Raw genomic sequence first — 22,693 nt, forward strand, 5'->3', positions numbered from 1 at the left:
CGGGATCATGACCTGAGCCGAAGGCAGACACAGAACGACTGAGCCATCCAGGTGCCCCTCTAAATATATCTTAATTAAAACAATGTGATTTGCATCTTGAACATTTTTCATGATTCCACTTTCTTAACAGTTTGTAGTGTAACTCTTGAATTATTTATGCTGCATTTTATTTTTTTAAAGATTTTATTTATTTGAGAGAGAGAGAGTGAGAGAGAGAGAGCATGGGAGGGGGTAGGGTCAGAGGGAGAAGCAGACTCCCCACTGAGCAGGGAAACTGATGCAGGACTCGATCCCGGGACTCCAGGATCATGACCTGAACCAAAGGCAGTCGCTTAACCGACTGAGCCACCCAGGTGCCCCTTATGCGGCATTTTAAAACATCTTTCTCAGTTTTCCCTCTTGACTCTAAAACCAGCTGCTTCAAATAATCACTCAGCAAGAGAACTGATATTGTCTGTTTGTTGCCTTGTTTCTCACACAGCCCCGCCATCAGATATGCAGGAATGTGTGAACTTGGGGCTGAGTGCAGAGAGGAGACAGACTGTGAGTCAGTCTTGACCCAGTGATTCCGTTGCTCCTGCCCCTCCCTGCAGAAAGAAGCCTGGACCCCAGACCTTGTGATCTTCCTGCTGTCCCAGGGGTGGAATGGGCTTCCAGATGAGCCAGGTATGTGGGCGACAGAACCACCAGGAAAGGTACCTACCTACTACTCTGCTCCCAGCGTCGCCACCCTCACATTACAGCATGGACTGGTTGATCTGCAGTTTGAGGTTTGGATCTAGCTGAGTGCACCTGCAGCATCCCTTTCCATTGAACTGAATGGCCCTCTTTCTTTTCTGACATCCCTGTCTTCTAACCTGGAGTAGACGGCATCCCTGGGCCTCAGTGGTGCCTTCTGCTTGCTGTACTGAGCTCGTCCTCATGTCACTTCGTTCCAAGGCCTCTCTGCCTGGGCTCCCTGGGCACTCCGACAGTGAGTCTGCTGGAAAGTGGAGTGTGCTCTTTAGAATTCAACCTATCATTCTAGTAGGACCCAATGGGCCCCAGGTTTATGGTATTGTCAGCTGAATAAAGTAACATGAAATAAGCAGCTACGCCACATCTGGGATCATTTTCAGGGTTTTTGGTTATATTTTGTAACTGCCTACCATACTCACTGAAAATATGCTCAGCGAAACTGGTATAACCAAAACTGGGAGATTGTTTTCCATGTGTTTCTCAGTTCATCATGGTGACATTTCAGCTCAGTCCTACATTTAACTGTTGGTTCCTTTGCATAGATTTAGGGGTCAGCTCCAACCTCACAAAATTGTGGATTTCATCTTTAATGCTCTCCTACACATTTAAAGTACATTCTGGCTTACAGTTATTATTAATCCATGTAGGTAAATTTCACATCATTCTTAAGATTCCTATTCTGTTATACTGGCATGTTTTTTGTTTTCATTAATGAAAAAGTACATGGCTTACAATGATCCTTTAATTAAGTCGTATTAACCCTTTTTCAGGTGGTACCACTTCAAAGGGCATTTTTACTGAGGGAGACTCTCCCAAAAATATCCCAACGAGATATTTGATATTTGATTAATATTCCAAAGCACAACTACATCAGATTCACTGAGACCTTTACCAGGTGAGTATTACAACCCATCGATAAGCCATCAGCCCTTTCTTTCTTAACCATGTTCCTCAGTCACCAGTGAAGATGTCATTCCTTTTTTAGTAAACAGTAGAAAGGAAGGATGATGTTGACAAAGCAGGGTGTGCTATTCGTGAAGTGATCACAGGACACGTCCTGCACCAGGCACACCACTGTTTGACCCCACCCCTGCCTCCACCCCTACCCCCATCCCCCCACTCCTCTTGGTAAGGGGAAAGCCTTCACAAGTTGAGTTGTCTCCTTGCTCTTTCAGAACTTTGTACACGTTAAGATTAGCTGAAAGTTTTGAAACCCTCTAAAACATCAGATGAGCAGGCAAGTGCTCTTCCACTCTGCCGGGCTCCCTCGGGAGCACAGCCATCTCCCTGCCGTCAACTAACCCTTGCCATGAACTTTCTCAGGCTAAGCATTTGGACATGCAGTGAGGACCAAGCTCCTTTACTCCAGTTATGTGTGTTTGTTGGGTGTCCATGTGCAACTCTGTATAAAGCAAGTCTTCAGGGAAAACCGGGATGCCGCGGTTGGCTGGGGAACTTACGTATTTAAGACGCTATTTGGTTTATGGAAGTAACATTCATAATTCATTTTATTAATGGAAGAAAAATGGAAATCTAATTAATAAATGAGATGGATAAGAATGAAGCAGAATTTATAACATAAAGAAATATGAAATGAAATGTGATGTAGTGTTGATAATTTAGTTCACATGGGACTCTGAAAGGAATTTCTTCAGCAGAGACCGAGATGATAAAAAATGGATAATTTATGGAGAAACAATAATTGCTTTAAAATGTAAAATGAGAATATGTCATTGCATAGCAAAATTAAGATTTTAATTTTTAATGCATTCTGAAATGCATCTGTGACTTTCAATGCCTTAAGAGGCTAGCAGCCCAAGAGATCCAGTGAAATTAAAAAAAAAAACAAAAAAAAAAACCCAAAAAACTTGCTAGTTATTTGGTCAAAGTCAACAGTGTGCAGAAGACTGCAGAACTGAAATCCCAAGAATGTATTCAATGTGTAGATATTTGTCCATCAGAACGAACAAACAAAAAAAACCCTAAAACAAGCAGAGCTGGAGTCCCCCCAAGTAACTCACTTCCTGTTCCCCCTGCTGTTTGTGATTATGAATAACATGAGGCCACTCTCTCAGGAGCACAAGCTATTTGTGGTAGGGGGCAGGGGGTCTCAGAAGAACTGCTTCCTTACAATTACAGGGAATCCGGAATTAAGGGCTGGCAGGGGCTTTGCCTCACAGCAGTCTCTAGTAGGTTGGATTCCTCAGTGGAAAGGACGGAGCTAATCTAGCCGTTTCTATTTCCCTTCTGACCTCCCTGTCAGAGATCCTGCAATTTTAGAGGGTGGCATTTTTAACAGCTCTTTCTGTGGCTTGTTTCCCGAGGACTACGGTAGAAGGATGGCTTGAAGGAAAAAGGAACTTAAAGGAGAAAGATTAAAAAAAAAAAAAAAAAAAAAGGAAGGCAAGTTTTTGGTAACTTTGTAATGCAGCTCAATTGATGTAATAAAACTGTTTGAAAACCCCACGCTACCTGCACCTTTCAGAGTGACTCTGCGGTTTTTGTTTTGTTTCATTTTTTCTTTGTTTTTTTTTTTTTTTTTTTTTTTTTTGCTTTTCTGGTTTTTTTTAAACTATAAAACTGTGTCCAGTGTTTCAGAGGTGTCCTGCTGTGGGCAGTAAGAAGGTACCTGTGCACTGTGGTTTGCTTCTGTGAGGGAAAATGATAGTTCAGTTGCCCTATTTTTATTAATAGTCAGAGTTTTGATGAGGATTTTAAAGAAAGGTTTTTCTTTGCCCTCCCTACCCCTTCTTTTATTGGAGCTGAAACTAGTGTCATGGAGTCTGGGCATCCTGCGCCTTGTAAATGGTGGCGAACCAGTTGTTTTCCGCTTCCTGCTGTACAGTCAGAGAAGCTACACGGTGCTATGTGGAATTAAATGCTGAGAGTTCTTTTTTTAAATATTTATTTATTTATTTATTTGAGAGAGAGAATGAGATAGAGCACAAGAGGGGGTAGGGTGAGAGGGAGAAGCAGACCAAACGTATTTCTGTTTTTATCAAACCCCATGCACATGCTCTACCTCTCTATCATGTGGCCATCATCACATTTATCCAGCTATTTACTATCTCATGTTTGATTGTGGTAATGTCTTCTTCGCGTGTACATATAAGCCTCAGCAGACACACCCTACTGCCAATGCCTCTCATACTTAACGCTGAGCAGGAACCCCTAGGTTCTTGAACATCATGTCTTGGTCTCTGTTCATTGGTTCACCCTGGTTCCAGCTTCCCCTCATTCCTGATTTTGGTCATGTCACCACACAGTTAAACTGCAATCTTGTTATTTGGAGTTTGGCATTTGCATCTGTTTTCCCAATTCAATCCAAAAGTTTCACATCAAAGACTGGCTTATGTTTGCTCCATAAGCTTTTCCAGCCCATGTCCTCACCTGTCTGAGGGCTCAGACACCACACAGAAATACAGTCAGCTTCTGAAATCTCAGCACTCCTGGCCACCAGAAGATGACCCGCCAACCCCTGGGGACAAGCCTTCACTGTTTAATTCTGACGGTGCTATCTTGTCCTTGGAGCTTTGTGGAACCTTCTTGATCACTTAAAAATGAAGTTCAAGCTCATCCTCACCATACCATAAAAATAGGTTATTCCAGCTTCTTTATCATTTCCTTCATTTCCCTTGTCTCCTAAATAACATATTTTACTTGACTCTTACTATTTGTACTTTCCATTTTTCTCCAAACACCACAATATGCTCAAGATGCCTCACCTTGTTGATAACCTTCAACTTCACATTACCTTCTACCTTTTATCAGGAGTTTTTCTGATGTGAAGGAAAAGTTGTTGTCACCTCCCTGGACTGGTGTCAGAAAACCAAACTCCCCAAAACACTTTTTTGTAGTCACTAGCTACCATTTTCCTTTATTCTACTCCCGAATGCATTTCCTTTGGTATATATAAGATGTAGTGATAGCACTGAGTTAATATGATGTTTTCCGTCCTGCAAATCCTGGGCTTTTGTCCGTTTCCTCATGTTCGTCTTGGGTTGTGAACATCTGTGGTCGGGGAGAGACCTTTGCAAGTCTGTCTACGGCGTGTCCTGCGGGCAATGAGTGCCTTAAAGGAGACCCACTTATTATCCTCTTATTTCTAAAGAAAGGATCTGGGAAGGAAAAGGGAGCAAAGGAATTCTACCATTTCCTAGAAGTCTCCCCCTAGTAGACTTAGTGCACAAACTATTACACTTACAGGACCCTTTAGATCATGAAGTAGGATTTTTACATATTCACACAGCCCCATGCCACCCTAGAGGCAGTGAACTGGAGAATTCCTTTCTCTTTTTCTTCTTGCATTTCACGATCTTTCACATGGAAATTTTAGTTTGAAATGCATTTTACATTTGTAGTACCAACAAGTACAGAGAATAAGACTAATTATAAAGATAAACAGGGATTTGGATATATGACTACGCACTGGGAATGTAGGAGAGTACATTGAAGTACATTCCAAAATTGAAAAGTGAGATGATTATCGGAAGGTGGGAATATAGTTCTTTATTGGATAATTGTTAGACTTTTTTCAAAAGTTGTCTGAGAGAGTTTCAAGAAGTTTATAAATAAGTTTAAAAAAATAAGTCTAAATAATATATAAAATGGGACTTATTCCAAAAACTTATAGTTTTCTATTAAATTATAGAAATACATAATATGGATTATAAAATGTGTGTGTGTGTACCGTATAGAGAGAGAGTGTTTTCTCTGTTGGCTTAACATTTTTTTTTAAAGATTTATTTATTTATTTATTTGAGAGAGAGAATGAGAGATAGAGAGCACGAGAGGGAAGAGGGTCGGAGGGAGAAGCAGACTCCCTGCTGAGCAGGGAGCCCCATGCGGGACTCCATCCTGGGACTCCAGGATCATGACCTGAGCCGAAGGCAGTCGCTTAACCAACTGAGCCACCCAGGCGCCCTTTAACATTTGTTTTTTAAAGATTTTATTTATGTATTTGACAGAGAGAGACACGGCGAGAGAGGGAACACAAGCAGGGGGAGTGGGAGAGGGAGAAGCAGGCTTCCTGACGAGCAGGGAGCCCGATGCGGGGGCTCGATCCCAGGACCCTGGGATCATGACCTGAGCCGAAGGCGGACGCTTAACGACTGAGCCACCCAGGCGCCCCTGTTGGCTTAACATTTTAAATCCATGTTAGTTTTTAACATTTACACCTAGAAGACCCATGTTCAATACGCACACTTTTTCTATATGGGCGCATTTTTGGGTGTCTATTTGAAGGTTTTTTTTTTTTTTTTTCGTTTTTTCTCCTCTGATTGGCTGCACAGGAAACTCCATCCTGCATTGTGAGTTTAGCGTTTCCTTCGTTGTGTCCCACGCATCCCATTGTCTGTGCCCTCACAGCATGGCCAGCACCACATCTGCCCCCGTTACCGTGCCACCACTCCGCACTCACAGAGCCCCTCCACGTGGAGCATGCCCATGTGTTCAACATCGGTGCGGGGACGGACCGTGGAAAGGTCTGTGGCTTCATGTTGCCCTGAACAGTTTCCTTTTCCTCTTGGTTTCCCCATCACAGATACTGCAACGAGCATTTGCTGTGTCCCCCGCACATGTTCTGGACAGGCTGGGGTCCTTGGGAACGGTGCACAGCCCAGTGTGGGGGCGGCATTCAAGCTCGCAGCAGGACCTGCGAGAATGGACCTGACTGCGTGGGCTGAATGTGGTGAGTACTGACCTCGTCGTTCCCAGCCCGTGACCTAGAGCTGGGTGTCCTGAGCCAGCACACACTGGGTGCTCTCTATATACTGGGTGCTCTGTACACATTTGATATACTACAAGCATTAGGTGTTCTGCAAATACTACATGCTCTGTAAACATGACATGTCTAGGTACTGGGTGCTCTACACTTGATCTTAGCCAAAAGGCCGAGAAGTGATTAGGCTCTGGGTGCTCTGCACACACTTGATACTCCACAAACACCAGTTGTTCTGTGTACACTAGATACTCTGCAAATACACGTGTAAACTTTAGATGTTCTGCATACACTAGATGCAGCGAATCACCCACATTTCTTTGGTTAATAAGAATGTCCAGAGAAAATACTGGAAAGTCAGAGTAACCTATAGGCTTTCTGAAGTAAGTATTAGCATATGGATGACCTATCTGAGAAATATTTCAGTTCTGATTTCTGCGCTAGGACAGAAACTTTAGACTTCTTAATTCTGGTCACTGTATTTGGTTTGGGAAAATGGAGGGAACTCTTCCCACTGAGCCCACACTAAGCTACAGAATGCAGAACGAACTTGACACATTATAAGGAGAAGAAAACTGTGAAGTCAGAGTAAGTTGGTGCCAATTCAAAGGGAATAAATCACAACTTATGGCTTTTTTCCCCCCTCTGCCTTAGCAAGTCCTGTTTCTTTTAACTCTTTAAACCCTTGAATTTTATTTGTGCAAGCACCTTTCCAAAGGCCCGTTGTTGCTCTTCCTGTGCCACCTGTAAGAATGACTGAGTGCAGAAGGGCGCTGGGCTTCCACCTGGTTCAGCTTCCCCGGCGCTGGCGCTGCTGAGTGCATGCGGTGGGTGGGTGTGGGCTGGCAGAGACGTTCCATGCGAGAAGGTCTGGCTTGGCATCCTTCCTCGCTCATCTTTCCAGTTGTTCTTTGCATCACTTTCATCACTTGGTCCATGAGGCTGAGCAATGTTTTTGTGCTGCGGTAAAGCTTGTTTAAGATGCAAAAACCTACATACCCCAAATAGCCTTGGGAGATTCAGACAGGAAGAGGATCATCAGGTGCTTTGATAGATAGCACCCCCCCACCCCCCTCACCGCCCCCCCCCCCCCCCGCCAAGGACATTTCCATTATTGGGATTTGGGATTTGCAGTTACATTTCTTTTCTTTCAAACTGGCAAAGATACTGTAGTAGTGTTAGTAGATTCTATTCATGATTATAGAGATGGTTATTTCCAAGTTGGCCTGAACTACTTTTGGGTCAAAAAAAATTTTCGTATCTAGATATGGTGGTATTTTTATTGACTTTCCAGATGTTCAAATTTACAGCTATTTTTATAAATGTGAAGGTAATTCATGGTAGTTACCAGGAGCCTCTGCTGTCCTAGGAAAATAAGTCAAAGGTGGTGACTATTCTTTGCTGAAGCATGTTGCTTCCTGGGCTGGGGCTGTGTGTCCGGGGTGGGGTCTGCAACCCCATGTGGATGTTTGTCTTTTCCTCTGGAAACCACAGGCAAGGCACCCAAGTGAGTTGTTCTTGATCTTGCTTTTTAGTTTCTAGGGTTTCACAAGTCTAAGAAATCTGAACATGCATTGCATCATTCTTTTGTTATCGCTTATTGGTTTCTTAATTACATCCATAAGATATTTTACTATAACAAAAATTATATTAAGGAAAGTGTAACACATCTCATATATATACATACGTCTTCTTTTGATTATCAGTATAAATGATTAGTTCTTCAAAATGGTAATGCATTTGTTATTTAATTCATGTTTATGTTTATTGACTGGTAGCTTATAAAGTGAATGCAGCACCAGTGTTAGAATCCAGGAGAACTTGACATAGATCTGTAATAACTCTGGTTGGGGTTTTTAGTTATTCTTTTTCTCCCAACTAGTTTCTACTGGAGTTTACTTCCTAGTGGATGTAATTAGCATAATCAAGTCAATCTATTTCTTGATGGTAAAAGTACAAAAATGTTTTCTTTTTCACATAGCTTTTCTATGTATTCCAGCTCTGTCTTGCCTAAGGCAGGTGTGCTGGCTCAGGTGAATTGAGGAGTCTACACAAGTTCAAGCAGAAGCTAAGTTTCTTTGAATTGCTTAGAAAATATATCATCTCAATTAAATGCCTAAGACTTGTCCATTCAAAGGGCAAGTCCCACAGATTTGTAACACGATTGATCTGTACATTTTAGTCGCAGTCTGGAGATCTTCAACCAAGAGTGTGATTGGAAGGGGTCTTTTCTAGAAACTATTTGTAAGTATAGGTAATTTATTAATTTGACACCATAAATTTGATTCTCTGCCAGTATCTGAGTGGATGAAAAGTCAGGTGATTTTTCAGTCTCTCTTTTCTGAGAGGACGCGACAGTCCCTTCCTCCCAGAGTCACTGTGAGTATCAAAGACGGTGACATCTGTGAGGTTCTGGCAGAAGGTCTCACATTCAGAGCACTTCAGAGCAAGTTTTCCTTCTATCTCATCACTTCAGTTGTTAAAAAAAAAATCCATTCACTTAAGTCCTCAGGTTTTCATAATGTTACGATCAGGTCTACTCAACTAACAATGATAGAAGCATTAAAGAATTATCAATAAGAAGGGAGTAGAGATAAAGGTAAACTCATAAAGAATGTGAGTTTTTGTATTACTGTAAATTATAGTAAATTATTGTAATACTATAATAGTGTAATAATATAATAATTAATAATTATTATAAGTTAACTATTATAAAATAATTGAAAATTACAACACATAAAAGGAAGAAGAATTCTGGATGCTTATGCTGAGTAAACAGAATTGCTCCTCAGTATAGTGTAAGTAAAATTCTCCCTCAAATGTTTGACAGATATGTTAAAGAACAGAAGTAAGTGTTGGGCTGAATAGCTGAATATATCCAGGGCATTCCAAACATAGAATTGGTGTTGGTATTTCAAAAACTGTATCCCTCACTGGAACTGCTCACAAAATACAAAATAGTTGGACAAGGCTATGATCAAAGATAGCAACGTTGAACATAGAATAAACATAAACCCTCCTGATCCTGGAGAGCTGACCCCAGGAGACCCTTAAAGGTCAAAAAGAAAGACCTTAAAACCAATACATGCTGGCAAAAGGATTCAGTGGGAAGCCTGCTTCTCCCTTTCCCACTCCCCCTGCTTGTGTTCCCTCTCCTACTCCCCCTACTTGTGGTCCCTCTCTCCCTATGTCTCTGTCAAATAAATAAATAAAATAAGTAGAATAAGAATAAGTAGTAGAATAAAAACTTGTTGACATTCGTAAGAGTTTTTTTTTTTTTTTTTTTTTTTGGTCATAAGCTGCAAACAGCCTCATCTTGCTCTTTTTGGAAATTCGGATTCCCAAATTAACTTCAGGTCTCCCCAGCAGCCATTTATTTTTCTTTATATATCTGGAAAAATAAAGCACAAAGGTATCTTCCTTAAGTTGAAGATACTTTAAATATTGAAACCCAACTTCTGGCATTGATAGTATTTTAATAGCTATGACTCATTAATGGTATAGGGAGAAATACATTTCATTATTTTAAGATTTTTTTTCAAGGTTATTTTAGCAGATTAAAACAAAACAAAACAAAAAAGGCTTTTCCCAGAACATTCCAGCATATAGAGTATTTAATTTGAAATGCATGGAGTGTTCGTGGAGTGGCAGTTATACTGTGGGGAACTATCACAGGGCACCTGCAGGAGACCGTTCATGGAGACACGTGCAGGACTCTGTTGACATCCCAAAGGAGAAATGAGGAAGCCACGGGAAGCGGGATGGGGAAGGACGGGCGCCTTAGGGCTCATTTTAAAATCAAAGTTTTATGGACTTTTTGCAAGTTGTTTGTAATCCCTTTTAATTGATTGTTTCAGTTATACAAGATAGCAACTTACCATTATGTTTGTAGGTCTCCAATATATTCTAGCATTATATAAGCAATAATAAATGGAATACGATATTGAATACTGTGTGAAAAACACATTTCAAGTCATGTAGTATATTAGAAACACCAAATACCTAGCTAATGGTTACTTAACTCTCCATTTATCACTTCCCTTTTTTAAAATTTATCAATCTGTTATTTAGATCTTAACATTTTATGCACTTATGTTAATGTATGATTATTAACTCAAAATCCCCATGATATTTGAATGTTTTTCTCTGAAGGCATTGACCAAATTTAGGCTTAGAGAGTTGCCTAGACTTGGTGTGTGACTTGGTGCCTGTTGCTTGACCTCTTTGTGATTTTAATTTTTCGTCTGGAAACTGCACTTACCTTCTGGGTTTTTGTTAGTATTATATAAATGTATCCAGGTGAAGAACTTAGCATCATGGTTTACAAAGCTTAATAAATGCTCTATATTAGCTATTTTATTTTTGGTATTCAATAAACCACATTTCATTTTAGGTGCTATACTTATGTGCACGCAGGAGCACAGAAATTTTAAATACTTTGTGAGACCTCCAGTTGAGTTCACAGGTGTTCAGAATGATTTGGTAGTTAACTAGCTGAATTCCTAGCACCAGACAAAACTAAGATCTCCTACTCCTCTGCTATCTTGGAAAGTCCTCAATCAAGAATCAGAAATTTTAAATACTTTGGAATGGCCAGATAGCTGAATAATTTCTCTCGTTCTCTCTGTAATTCAAATAAATTTTAGCTGAGGTAGTAGCTGATGTTGGTTCAGAAGTTTTCCACACTCCCTCCCTGCTCCCAACATAAAATCTACTCTTGTGTCTCATGCAGAACAGGATTCACTACGTGCTGTAATTGATTTAATTAATTTCATTCAAATATTCAGTTGTGAATTCAGTAACACACAGGGGTCCCCAATTCATTCTGTGATCCCATCTAATACTTGAAAATTAACTGAGTGCAATTTTCCTAATGTTAACATAAACACCAACTTGCTTGCAGAAATCTGTTTTACTCCAGTTGAATATGATCCACACAAATTTGATAAAGTGAATCGCCCAAACCAAAAGCTGAGGGGCAGAGCTGAGCCCCTCTGCCTGGGAGCCACCCTTCCTCAGATGGCTTGATGTGTGAGATCAAAAGTTCACTATGCTTTGGGGCGCCTGGGTGGCTCAGTCAGTTAAGCGGCTGCCTTCGTCTCAGGTCATGATCCTGGGGTCCTGGGATCGAGCCCCCCATCCGGCTCCCTGCTCAGCGGAGAGCCTGCTTCTCCCTCTCCCTCTGCCTGCCACTCTGCCTACTTGTGCTCTTTCTCTATCTCTCTGTCAAATAAATAAATAAAATCTTAAAAAAAAAAAGTTCACTATGCTTTAAGCCAGTTTGAGCCACAATTAGGACCTAACTGCTGTGCCTGTTACCTCCCCCACACCACTTGCCTTGTGGGAAGCCCCTCCGAAGCCCTTCAAATCCCAGATCCTCAAGGCTGGGAAGGGCTGTCCAGCTTTCTCTTTCTATTCCTATTAGGAATGTGTAGCTACACATGCTGAGTAGCAGGGATGTTTTTAATGATTGTTTATACTCTTATATGATATCTGGTGGAGATAATCTCAGGATTTTTATGAGATAAGACTACCCCCTAAAGCAACAACTGATATTGGCCTTCTTTGAAAAGGTCACAAAACAAACACTGTAATTGCACCGTTGTTATTAAATGTATTCACTTATATTTCCAAATATCCCTCTGCAAAGGACGATCCCTGATTATCCCAGATGAAACATGATAATCCATCCTCATAAGAATGGAAATGAGAAATTTACTTTCAGTTTTTTGAAACATCTTGGTGAAGAGCTTGTAAATATGAAGGATTGTCATAGTGAAAATGTCAAATTTTGTTAAAACAAGTTGGAATGTCTTGAGAAAGAAGTGATACCAGTGCATGTGATCATGCGGTGTAGCAGATGGCCACAAAACTATACATTTTCTAAAATTTAACTTCTCAGAAGTTCTGCAATCAAATGTAAAAAGATTCAGGACACGGACAGGGAGAAAAGAAAAATGATGGATTATAGGAATTAATCTAGCAAAAGTCTGCCTCCAGGACATATAAATAATCATCAGCAATCTCTAGAAATTACAACTGGAAACTGAGGACTGGAAAATTTCACACACACACAAAAAATGTTTATAGTATCGGGAGACTCTAGTATAAGTTTCATTTGCTTTACAAAAGGAGGCTCTATTCTACTATTTTTTAAATATCTGCCTAGAGTAATTCGAATAGAGTGATTGCAAAGTTAATTGCAAAGACTTTCTAATATAGCAGAGGTTTACCATTGTAAAGGTGAAGTGCATATGTGCCCATTTAATGAATTCCATGATAAAACATTCCCTCACTGACAAGCACCAAAATCCCCTATTTAGTGAATTCCATGGTAAAACATTCCCTCACTGACAAGTACCAAAATCTCCCAAATTTACATAAGGAAATATACAAGTTTTTTTTTTTTTTTTTTTTATAAAGATTTTATTTATTTATTCATTAGGGACAGAGGGGGAGAGGGGGAGAGGGAGAGAGAGAGAGAGAAGCAGAGGGAGAAGCAGGCTCCCAAGGAGCAGGGAGCCCGATGCGGGACTCGATCCCAGGACCCTGGGATCATGACCTGAGCCAAAGGCAGACGCTTAACCATCTGAGCCACCCAGGCGCCCAGGAAATATACAAGTTTTATCTTCTGCCATGAGCTTCAGCTAAATGACCCTAAGTCTGCAGTTTTGCTTAGTAGAGTGATGAGAGATTAAGCAGCATGCATAACAAACAGTCCCTGTTTTTAAAGATGCCAGGTTTGTAACCATTATAACATGAATAATTAAATTCACTTTCCTAAAATTAAAGCCTTGATTGAAATTAAATGAATCAGAGAATGTTCTTTCCCAAACTCCACTCCCCGTCCACTTCAGTACTTTACTGTAACACTTCTGCGAGTCTGAGCTAATCATGGATTCCCCAGGGAACATTGCCTGTGCCATTTTGCTGATTTCACATCCTCTCCAATTTGGGCTCTTCTTTTTGGACAATTTCTGGATCTCTGTGCCTTGTTCACATCCGAATGAATCAGGAACTTGCCGCTATGATTAGAAGAGCAAATTCTCCTGGAGTAGTGTTGCTGCTAGTTCATATGTTTTTTAAAAGTATTAATTGATTTATTCTGCTTTTGTTATTGTCCTTCTCTCCTTGCTTTTGTATTAATTCAGTTTCCCATTCCGCACTCTTTAAGCAGGAAATCTTAAAATATCCACTTGGGGTCTTTCTTCTTTTCAAATTTAAGAATGTTATGCAATGAATTTCACTCTGCTTTAGCTACATTACACACATTTTGATGTCTTGTGATTTCATCTTTGTCTCAGGAATATTGATAAGCATTCTGTTTAATGTCCAAATATTTGGACATTTGTCCAGATAGTTTTCTTTCTTTCTTTCTTTCTTTTTGGTCCAGGTATATTTCTGTTATTGATTTCTATTTTTATTGTTTAATTTAAAACAATCAACATTTTAATTAATATGATTAATTATTTTAATTAATTGGATGAAATACACAACTTTGTACAGTTTCTATGCTCTTAAAATTATTCAGACCTGCTTTACAGCCAGAATATGGCTGATGGCATTTGAAAAAAATTGTATATCCTGCTATTGTTGGTTGGAATTTTCTATACATGTCATTGAGATTGAGTTGGTTGATAATACTGTTCACATCCTTTATGTTCTTTGAGATTTTCTTCTTGTTCTATCAATTACTGAGGAGTGTTGAACTCTCCAGCTATAATTGTGGGCGTGTCTAGTTCTCCTTTCATTTCAATCTGTGTTTGCTTCTCCTACTTCAGTGCTCTGTTATGAAGTATGGACACAATTATCACTCTTACTGTATCCTCTTCTTCAATTGACTCCTCTAGCCTAGATGTGTCTTTTCATCTTCACTAATGAAATTCTTGTTCTAAAAGATATATTGACACTAATATAGCCTCTCATGCTCCGATACTCTGTTCCTTTTTCTTTAATCTTATTTTGGTTGATTTCTATAGCAATGTTTTTAAATTCACTGATCTTTTCTTCTATAACATCTAATCCGTTATTAATTAGATCATTTGTTTTCCATTTGAGTTACTCTATTTTTAAAATCTGAAGGTTCCTTTTGAATCTTTTGTGAGTTTTCCAGTTCTTTCCTCTTTGTTTTCATGTCTTTCTCTATTGTCTTAAATACACAGAGGACACTGATGATGGCTCTTCTAATAATATCCATCTTTTCCTTCACTTCTATGGGGTTTTCCTATTAATTGACTTTTTTCCTGGTTATTCATCTCATTTCCTTCTTCTTTGCATACAAGGACAATTCTATTGGATGCCTGTCACTGTGAATTTTAACTTTTTGGGTGCTAGATTTTTGTGCATCTGTTCCATTAAATATTATTGGATTTTATTCTGAAGATGATGGAAAGTCAGTTTATAGTTCCCTAGGGAACAGTGGTTTATTAGCATAAGTAAGATACCTTTTATAATTGATAATAAAGTGCAGATATAATACTAATAAATAGCAATATACAATACTTTGTATTTCCCCCATATGCCAGCTACTCTATTTGGATTTTGTTTATTTTGATAGTTAATCTTTATTATGACCTAAATATTTATGTCTCCCCACCCCCTGAATTCATATGTTGAAATCCTAACCCTTCAGGTGATGGCATTTGGAGGTGGGACCTTTGGAGGTGATTAGGTCATGATAGTGGAGCCCTCCTGAATGAGATTAGCTCTCTGCTCTCTACCACAGGAGGGCAAGAGAAGACAGCCACCCACAAGCCACAGAGCAGGCTCTCACCAGACTCCAAATCTGCTGGTGCCTTGATCTTGGACTTCCCAGCCTCCAGAAAAGTAAGAAATAAATGTTTGTGTTTAAGCCACCCAGTCTATGACAGTTTTGTTCCAGCAGCCCAAACAGACCAAAACGAATCTCACACACACATGTAGACCCATTTTGGCAGAGGAGGAAACAGAGGCTGAGCAAGCAAGAACTTTCTACCATCACACCGCATCTTAATCTGTTTGGGCTGCTACAACAGAATACCACAGACTAGGTGGCTCATAAAGAACAGAAAGTTCTAAGTTGGAGGCTGAAAGTCTGAGGTCAGGATGCCAGCAGAGCCAGGTTACAGAGCCTTCTTCCGGGTCGTGTGCTCAGAAGGTAGAGAACAGAGAGTGGGAGCAGGCTCTCTTGGGGACCTTCCAAGGGCACTAATCCCATCACAGGGCTCCACCTTCATGACTGCATGTAATCATAATCACCTCCCAAAGTCCCCACCTCCTAATACCATCACACTGGTGGGTAGGGTTTCAATATGTGACTTTGGGGGTGGGAGACACAAACATTCAGTCCATAGCACACAGTTGGTGAGGGAAGTTGGGGGATGGTTCTCCATGGCCTTTCTGATCCCTCACCACAGGATACAGGAAGTATGTGTATTTCAGGCTTTCAAAAACTAGAGACAAGAAGTACACAGAAGTAAGGTCTGTGGGGTTCCTGCCCTGTGATGCTTGGTGAGCCTGGCACTGAAGCACTGTTTCATCTGTTCTAGAAGATGGCCTGGCAACACCCATCTTTCATGCAGAGTCAACACACAGGAGACCTTGGATGTAGAGAGGAATATCACCAATACCCAAGAGACATGAGGATTCGTAGTTTGGTTGATGTAAGCCAGAGGTGGCAAACTTGCTCTTCAGATTCCAAAAGAGATGTTTCCCCTTTATTTATTTATTTATTTATTTATTTTAATTTTATTTATTTATTTAACTGACAGAGAGAGAGAGAGAGAGACAGCTAGAGAAAGAACACAAGCAGGAGGAGTGGGAGAAGGAGAAACAGGCTTCCCGCCAAGCAGGGAGCCCGATGCGGGGCTCGATCCCGAGACCCTGGGATCATGACCTGAGCTGAAGGCAGCTGCTTAACCAACTGAGCCACCCAGGTGCCCCTCCCCTTTTTTTAAAGCAGCAATTCAAGTCCAAGTCCTAAGTGGGCTTTCATTTTCTCCGAGCATTTCCTTCTTTTCATAGGGCACTGAGCTGAGAGGTACTTTATCACAATTATTGCTCCTGCTTTAATAATGCATCAAACAAAACAGGCTTCGGTGAAATGAGACAGAGTAGCTCTCATGAGCCTGTCTTGTGCTTTTCTGGCAACAACCCAGCTCATTCTCTCACTGCCTGGTGATGGGCACTGCAGTAAAGGGTGAGTGCTAGCCCAGCAAGGATGCTCAGCCACGGCCACACAGTGGAACTGTGGGAGGGATTTTGTACTCCCAGCAGGCTGTGCGTGTAAGATATTTCCTATGACTCCTAGTCTAGGTTGGGCATTGTATAATGTAAGCAACATCCAAACTTAGGGAATTTTTTACTATAAATTATGAATAAATTATCTAGCTTTGATAACAAAGTAATCTTAAATAATAGATCTGCAGTTTATAGAATTCTGAGTCCACTCTGGTCGCTGATCACTTACAAATCGCTATGCCTTTTCTTTTTTTCTGAACTGCCTCCACATTCAGTATTTTAAATCAATTTTGAATTGTATCATCATGAGTGTTGTCTCACATGCACATTAATTTGAACCAAGTAATGAGCTTGGTTTCAGTAACCCACATTAGCATTCTTCTGTTACTGTCTGTGAGAGACATAGAAGCAAGACACTGTTGGTCTTAAAAAATTCTGGCATAGAAGGAGACAGTGGAAGTAAAACTGTGTGTCAAAGGCTTTTTTTTTTTTTAAGAACAACTTTGTGAGGGCAGACAGGTAGTAGCAAATTCAAGAGATCATTTAGCAAATGTTACTTGAAGCTCTTCAATGAATTAGTTCTGGCTGGTAGAATTAACTTAATTTCCCAAGAACTGACACGGATTTCTTTTTTGATTTATGATATGGTTATGCCAAGACCTAAAAGAAACTTTTAAAAGCCCAATAGCAAAAATCTTAATGTCTTGATCTGTAAGACTGGATTGATGGGATTCAAATTCACAGTCTCGCTGCATACCCACGTCTTCCTTTGCAAGGTTCATCCATCCCAGTGCCTTGTTTAACATTTTTTAGTGTTTTAATCCTGTTAGAGGCCACCTGCTAAGGGTGTGGCCTGAAACAATTCAAAAGAATATAGCAACATAGTGATTTGTGGAAATTAAAAACCTGCTCTTTTCAAAACTTAGTTGTGATTAGTATATCCAATTGCTTAACATCAGAGCATTATTGTCATGCCAGCTCCAAGTAACTTTATTTCAGGAATAAAGACAAAAAACAAAAACGAGAAGGGTATATCAGTTTCTGAAGCAGATAGCTTGTCATAATTAGGAGACAGAAAACTTATCAACTGGTAAGTACCTTGCCATTGAAATGCACATCAAGAAGTTTGTGTTTGTTTTATTAAAATGGAGATAGTATGTACTGTTTGGAAACTAGGGAGAGAGACTGAATATTTTGATTGAGATGTTGAAAATAATTATTTGTTATTATGATTATTAAACAGTTCTATAAATGTGCCTCTTTTTTTCCAAGAGGTAATGGTGCAGAAGGACCCGGTCAATAATATCCCTTCCCTGCCTGGGTACAGTGTACTCATCAGACAGGGATAGGACCAGGTACCGTGGGGCAAGGCGTGCATGTTTTACACCCTTCAGTTGGGACTGTATCAGGAGCTATTCATCTGCAGGAAATAGAAAGCCCAGCCAGCAGTGGTTTAAACCATAGGAATGTACTTTGTTTATTTAACGAGAAGGCAAGTGGTTCAAAGTGCGTTCAGCAGCACCAAGATGGCAGGACCTTAGTCAGAGTCTCTGGGGTTCTTCTGTGTTTCTCTTAGGGTTGCAAAGTGGCTGCCAGAATTCCAGCTCTCATATTCTCAGGTAACGACATCCCAAGTCAGAAAGCAGGGCCGCCGATGTGGTGAGAGAGCTTCTCTATTTTACAAAGAAGGAAGCATCTTTCCCACAAGCCCCCAGCAGCCTGCCCCTCACCTTCCATGTGCCTGGGCCACAAGGCAAGGGCACAGCGGGTGCCTGGCTCTCCAGCCCCTGGGACTGGAAGCAGGTACCGGAGAAAGGGATTGCGCTGGCTGGTGTTAGCCATTCCCACAGTGGATGCGGTCATGCCATGGGGACTTCTAAGAGGAGATAGTTTCTTGAGAGGAGCAAGGCACGTCACATGCTTGGATGCAAATGGTAACTGGGTTTCCTGAACTGTTAAATTAAACATGCATAACTGGTTTCCTCTGTCTGCAGCTGCTTGGCCTCTGCCGACTCTCTCCTCCTGCCTTTTGCTTGAGATCCATTATCCTCAGAGTGTAAAATCCTTATTATTTTATTTGTTCCTTGTTTGCTGGTCCCTCCTTGCTGTCTCCAATATTTTTTGTTTCCATTCCTTGCTTTGCCGGGACTTTTTGATTTATCCCATCACTGGAGGTCTGTATGAGAAAGCAGTGGATATTTATGCACCTGCATATTTCAGAAGCTCTGGCCAGGACCGCAGTGTCCCATGACTTTAGGAGAGCCATTCATTACTGAGTGCCGAGCTCAGCCCACCCGACTGGAGTCGGCACGACTGGATTTCGGCCGCAGAGGAATGGCTTCATTGAGATGATACAATTTTAAATTTCTCTTTCGAAAAGAGATTTATTTTCAGCATCATCTCCCGTCGCCACTACCTTGTCTTAAGTCTTTATTACATCTCCCTTGAACATTGCAGTGTCCTGCTGACTGATGTTCCTGTTACCGATCCTTCCTCCCTGCAAAGATATTTCAAGAGAGCCGAACCCCTGCTCATCATAGACGTTAGCGGCTTCCCATTGCAAACAGAACAATGTTGAAGCTTATTTGTGGGACACACGGGTCTTTTTTGGGCACCAGCATAATGACTGCCCCAGCCCCATAGCCTCCTGGCTTCCCCCAAGCTGCTCTGCTCTCCATTCCTTTCCTGTCACCTCCAACTTCCTGCTTCTTAACTCACCCACCCGCGCTGCTGGAGGAATATCTTGTCCACTTGTCAGTGGAAATTCTTCCCGGCCCAGTGGATGCAGGACACTCCCCTCTGGCTAGCACACCCTTGGATGCTCTGGGAAGCCGCACCCCAAATGCTTTTGCTTTTGGCAGCTATGAAGCTTCAGTTACGTGCAGGTTGGGATGGATCACAATGAACTGTGTTTCCTTGCCAAGGATGGGAGCCCAGTCAGGCAGGACAGCCAGCCAGTGTCCTTGTGTGGAGAGATTCAGCCACAGGCCCCAGTTGCCCGTACAGCCTTTGTGGTGGTGCCCTGATGCGACCCCACTCATCTTCGTTTGTTCCTGGCTGAGCACTCGGTCGGCCCTGGGGCTCCCATGTGTTTTAGGGGCACTGTTACTCCACCGCCACCGTCTGGACTGCTCAAATTCTTCCTAGACATTCCTTTTTGCTTTGTTTTGTTCCTTGGCCAGAGTGGCATTTTGTTGATTGCAATGGGAATCCCTGAGTAGCACCTCATCTGAAGACTCCAGTCTGTGCCAACCTCTAGTGACAGATGCTCCCCTCCGGCTCTCCCCTCCATGTGGCCTGTTGCTCTTGATTATTTTCACTGGCCTCTCTCAGCTTGGCTGTGACCCTTCTCACTCCTGGGTCCCAGCACCCAGCACCGTCGGCCCACGGTGGGGTAACAGGACTCTCATACCCTGCTCCTCCCTCTGTCACGCTGGTCCTCCCCTCGCTTTGACCCAGGACGCCGGGCTGGGCTGGGCATTCCTCCCACATCTCCCGGGGCTGCCCGTCACCCTCACCACACTTACCCTCACACACTCCGGCTCTGCTCAGAGCAGTTGTCCTCTCCTCTCAGGTGGGACAGGTGGCTTACAGTCCCCTCAGGACATCATTTCCCCAGGATATGAGTGTGTGCGCCCCAGGCCAGGCACTGGACATACAGACACAGACAGCAGGCCTGCACGCAGCAAGATGGTGGGTCAGTGGCGCCCATGGGACATGCAGTGCAGGAGGGGACATGTGGTTGCGGACTTACAGAACACGGCCCCGTGCTGGGGCACCAGTGAGGACGGGTCCACGAGTAGCAGAGAAGCAGGGGTGGGGGTGGATGGGGGTGTGGGGGGGCGGGCTCTGTGTCACTGGCTCGGCGACATTGCACATCGTTTTTAACCTCACCATGGCTCTGTTGCATCATCCGTCAAAGGGGTTGATGACAGAACCTACTTTCTGGGGAAGCCGCAACGGTGAATTAATGCACGGGCCTTTCTTAGAACCATGGCTGGCATGCAGAAGATGCTAACTAAAGAGAGGAAATAGGGACTGAGACATTATGAAGGATGAATTTGCACTTTGTTTTCAGGCCAGGAAGAAGGAAAAGAACATTCTAGAAAGAAACAAAGGGTGATGATAAAGATGGGGTACACAAAGGGAATGGCGTTTTGGGGGAATGATAATTAGTTCACTGTGATTGAAGGTTCATGGATGTGGCTAAAATTGCTTGCAGTCCCCCTTATTCCACAGTAACAGAAAGCCCAAAATAAAGTCTAGAACTCCCAGGCTCCCTTTCTGATAAAGCTCCTACCGAGTTCTGAACACGGGGCGTAAGTGGAAATGTTGTGAACTGGTTTCTGGAAACTTTCTTAAAAGACAGCTGGCCTGGGTCCTTTACTCCTTCTTTGTCCCTCCCTCCATCCTTCTGCCTGGAATGCAGATGTTAAGGCTGGAGCTGTAGCCATCATCTTGGACCATGAGGTCTCGCAGAACAATGATCTAGAAGGAGCCAGGGTCTCCAAGCATTTCACGGAGCAGAGGCCTGGATTACTGTCTGTGGGTTTTCTTACAAGACAAAAATAAGCTTCCTCATTTGAGCCACTGTTAACGTGGGTTTTTGTTCTTGCAGAAGAATCTAATCATGGAGGTGATGGGACAGGGTAGTAGGCCATGAAGCAGATTAGAGGCGAACGGTGTGGGAAACGTATCTGTGGGCCAACAAAGGAGTTTGGGTCTCAGTGGACCAAAAGCTGAAGTTTTCCAGCAGAAGAAGCACAGCGTGATTTTGAAGGAAGGGGGCTTTGTCACATGGAGGGAGAGGGCCTGGAGGAAAGAGGCCTTGTAGGGACAGGTGAGACTCAGAGCCCCACCCACATTCCAGAGTGATCCCCTGAGGTGCTCACAGGGCCTTCTGGAAGTGAAGAGAAAAGGAGTGAAGTACAAAAGCACTGTCCCTGTTGAGGTCCTGCTGAGAAACTTACTGGCTGTGGGAGAATGCAGTGGAAGGTCCCAGGGGAGGGCAGGCATGGGGAACCTCCTGTGATGTCTCTCCCTATAGCCCCGCCTGCCCCTGCAAAGGTGCAGCCCATCAAAAGCAGTGACTATTTCTGCCCTCCACCCTGGCTCCCCATGATGGTACAGCTGCCCCTACTCTTTCAGGGACCTTTTTAGATCCTTGCTTTTAGTGACTGAGTCCTATGCCCTGACCTGTGTGGGCTTCCTCTGAGGATGCAGGGACCTGGAGGCTGAGCTGGCAGAGAACGGGGATCTGGAAGGAGGAGATACTGCTGGACCAACAGGTGTGTGATGCGAAAAGACAGGAATGAAATCAACCAGCTGCAGAGTGCCCACAGGGAGCTGTCCCAGAGGCTAAGCAGCAGCTGAGTGCCCCAGGGAGGGGTGGGTTCAGGAATCTGGATCTGAAGCCCTGGGGGGGCAGGACCACCAAGAGCTGAGCAGCACAGTGCCTGGGTGCCAGTTAGCATGGGCTGTTTCACCTACAGGGGGTGAATGTGCTCATCAGGAAATCACAGCACATGGGTCAAGTGGGTGAATTGGAAGATGTTTCCAGGATAAGAGGGAACGTGCAGCTCAGTGGCCCTGTGAGGACACAGCACTGTCTTCAGGACCACTCGGAGTCCCACACTTAGGGTAGCATGGCGATTTCCAGAGCCCTCCCAATGTGGGCAGTAAAGTGTCTGGGGTCCTGCCAGGTCTGGCCAGGCTGACTCAGGAACTGGCCAGACCCAGCCCATCAGTTAGTCTCATAGCTCTGTGGGTCTTGACAAAGGTGGGGTCTGATGAGGAGAAGCAGAGGAGAACTTGATTTGTCTGCTTTGGGAGATATTCAGAGAACATTTAATAATGTGCCTATGTTCTTGGCACGGTGTTCAGCAAAAATAAAATTACAGCGTGGACAACATGTTATGGATTCTGAGACAAAGATGCATGCACATGGATGTATGAAGCTGTTTCAAAGGACTTCACAAGGTCTCCTCTGAGTGTAGCTTGGGCTCATCCGGGGACTCT

General features: G+C 42.7%; 1 long non-coding RNA gene across 1 annotated transcript in view; it reads left to right on the plus strand.

Annotated features, from left to right (window-relative positions):
- Nucleotides 1-1,520: 1,520 nt before the first annotated feature.
- Nucleotides 1,521-22,693, plus strand: part of LOC113929846 — a 73,758-nt gene continuing 52,585 nt past the window's right edge. Inside the window, exons 1-2 of the long non-coding RNA XR_003522346.2 lie at nucleotides 1,521-1,633; nucleotides 6,281-6,427. This is a non-coding gene — a long non-coding RNA (uncharacterized LOC113929846). The remainder of the gene's footprint in view (nucleotides 1,634-6,280; nucleotides 6,428-22,693) is intronic.

This window comes from Zalophus californianus, chromosome 5 (genome assembly GCF_009762305.2).
Source record: "Zalophus californianus isolate mZalCal1 chromosome 5, mZalCal1.pri.v2, whole genome shotgun sequence".
NCBI lineage: Eukaryota > Metazoa > Chordata > Mammalia > Carnivora > Otariidae > Zalophus > Zalophus californianus.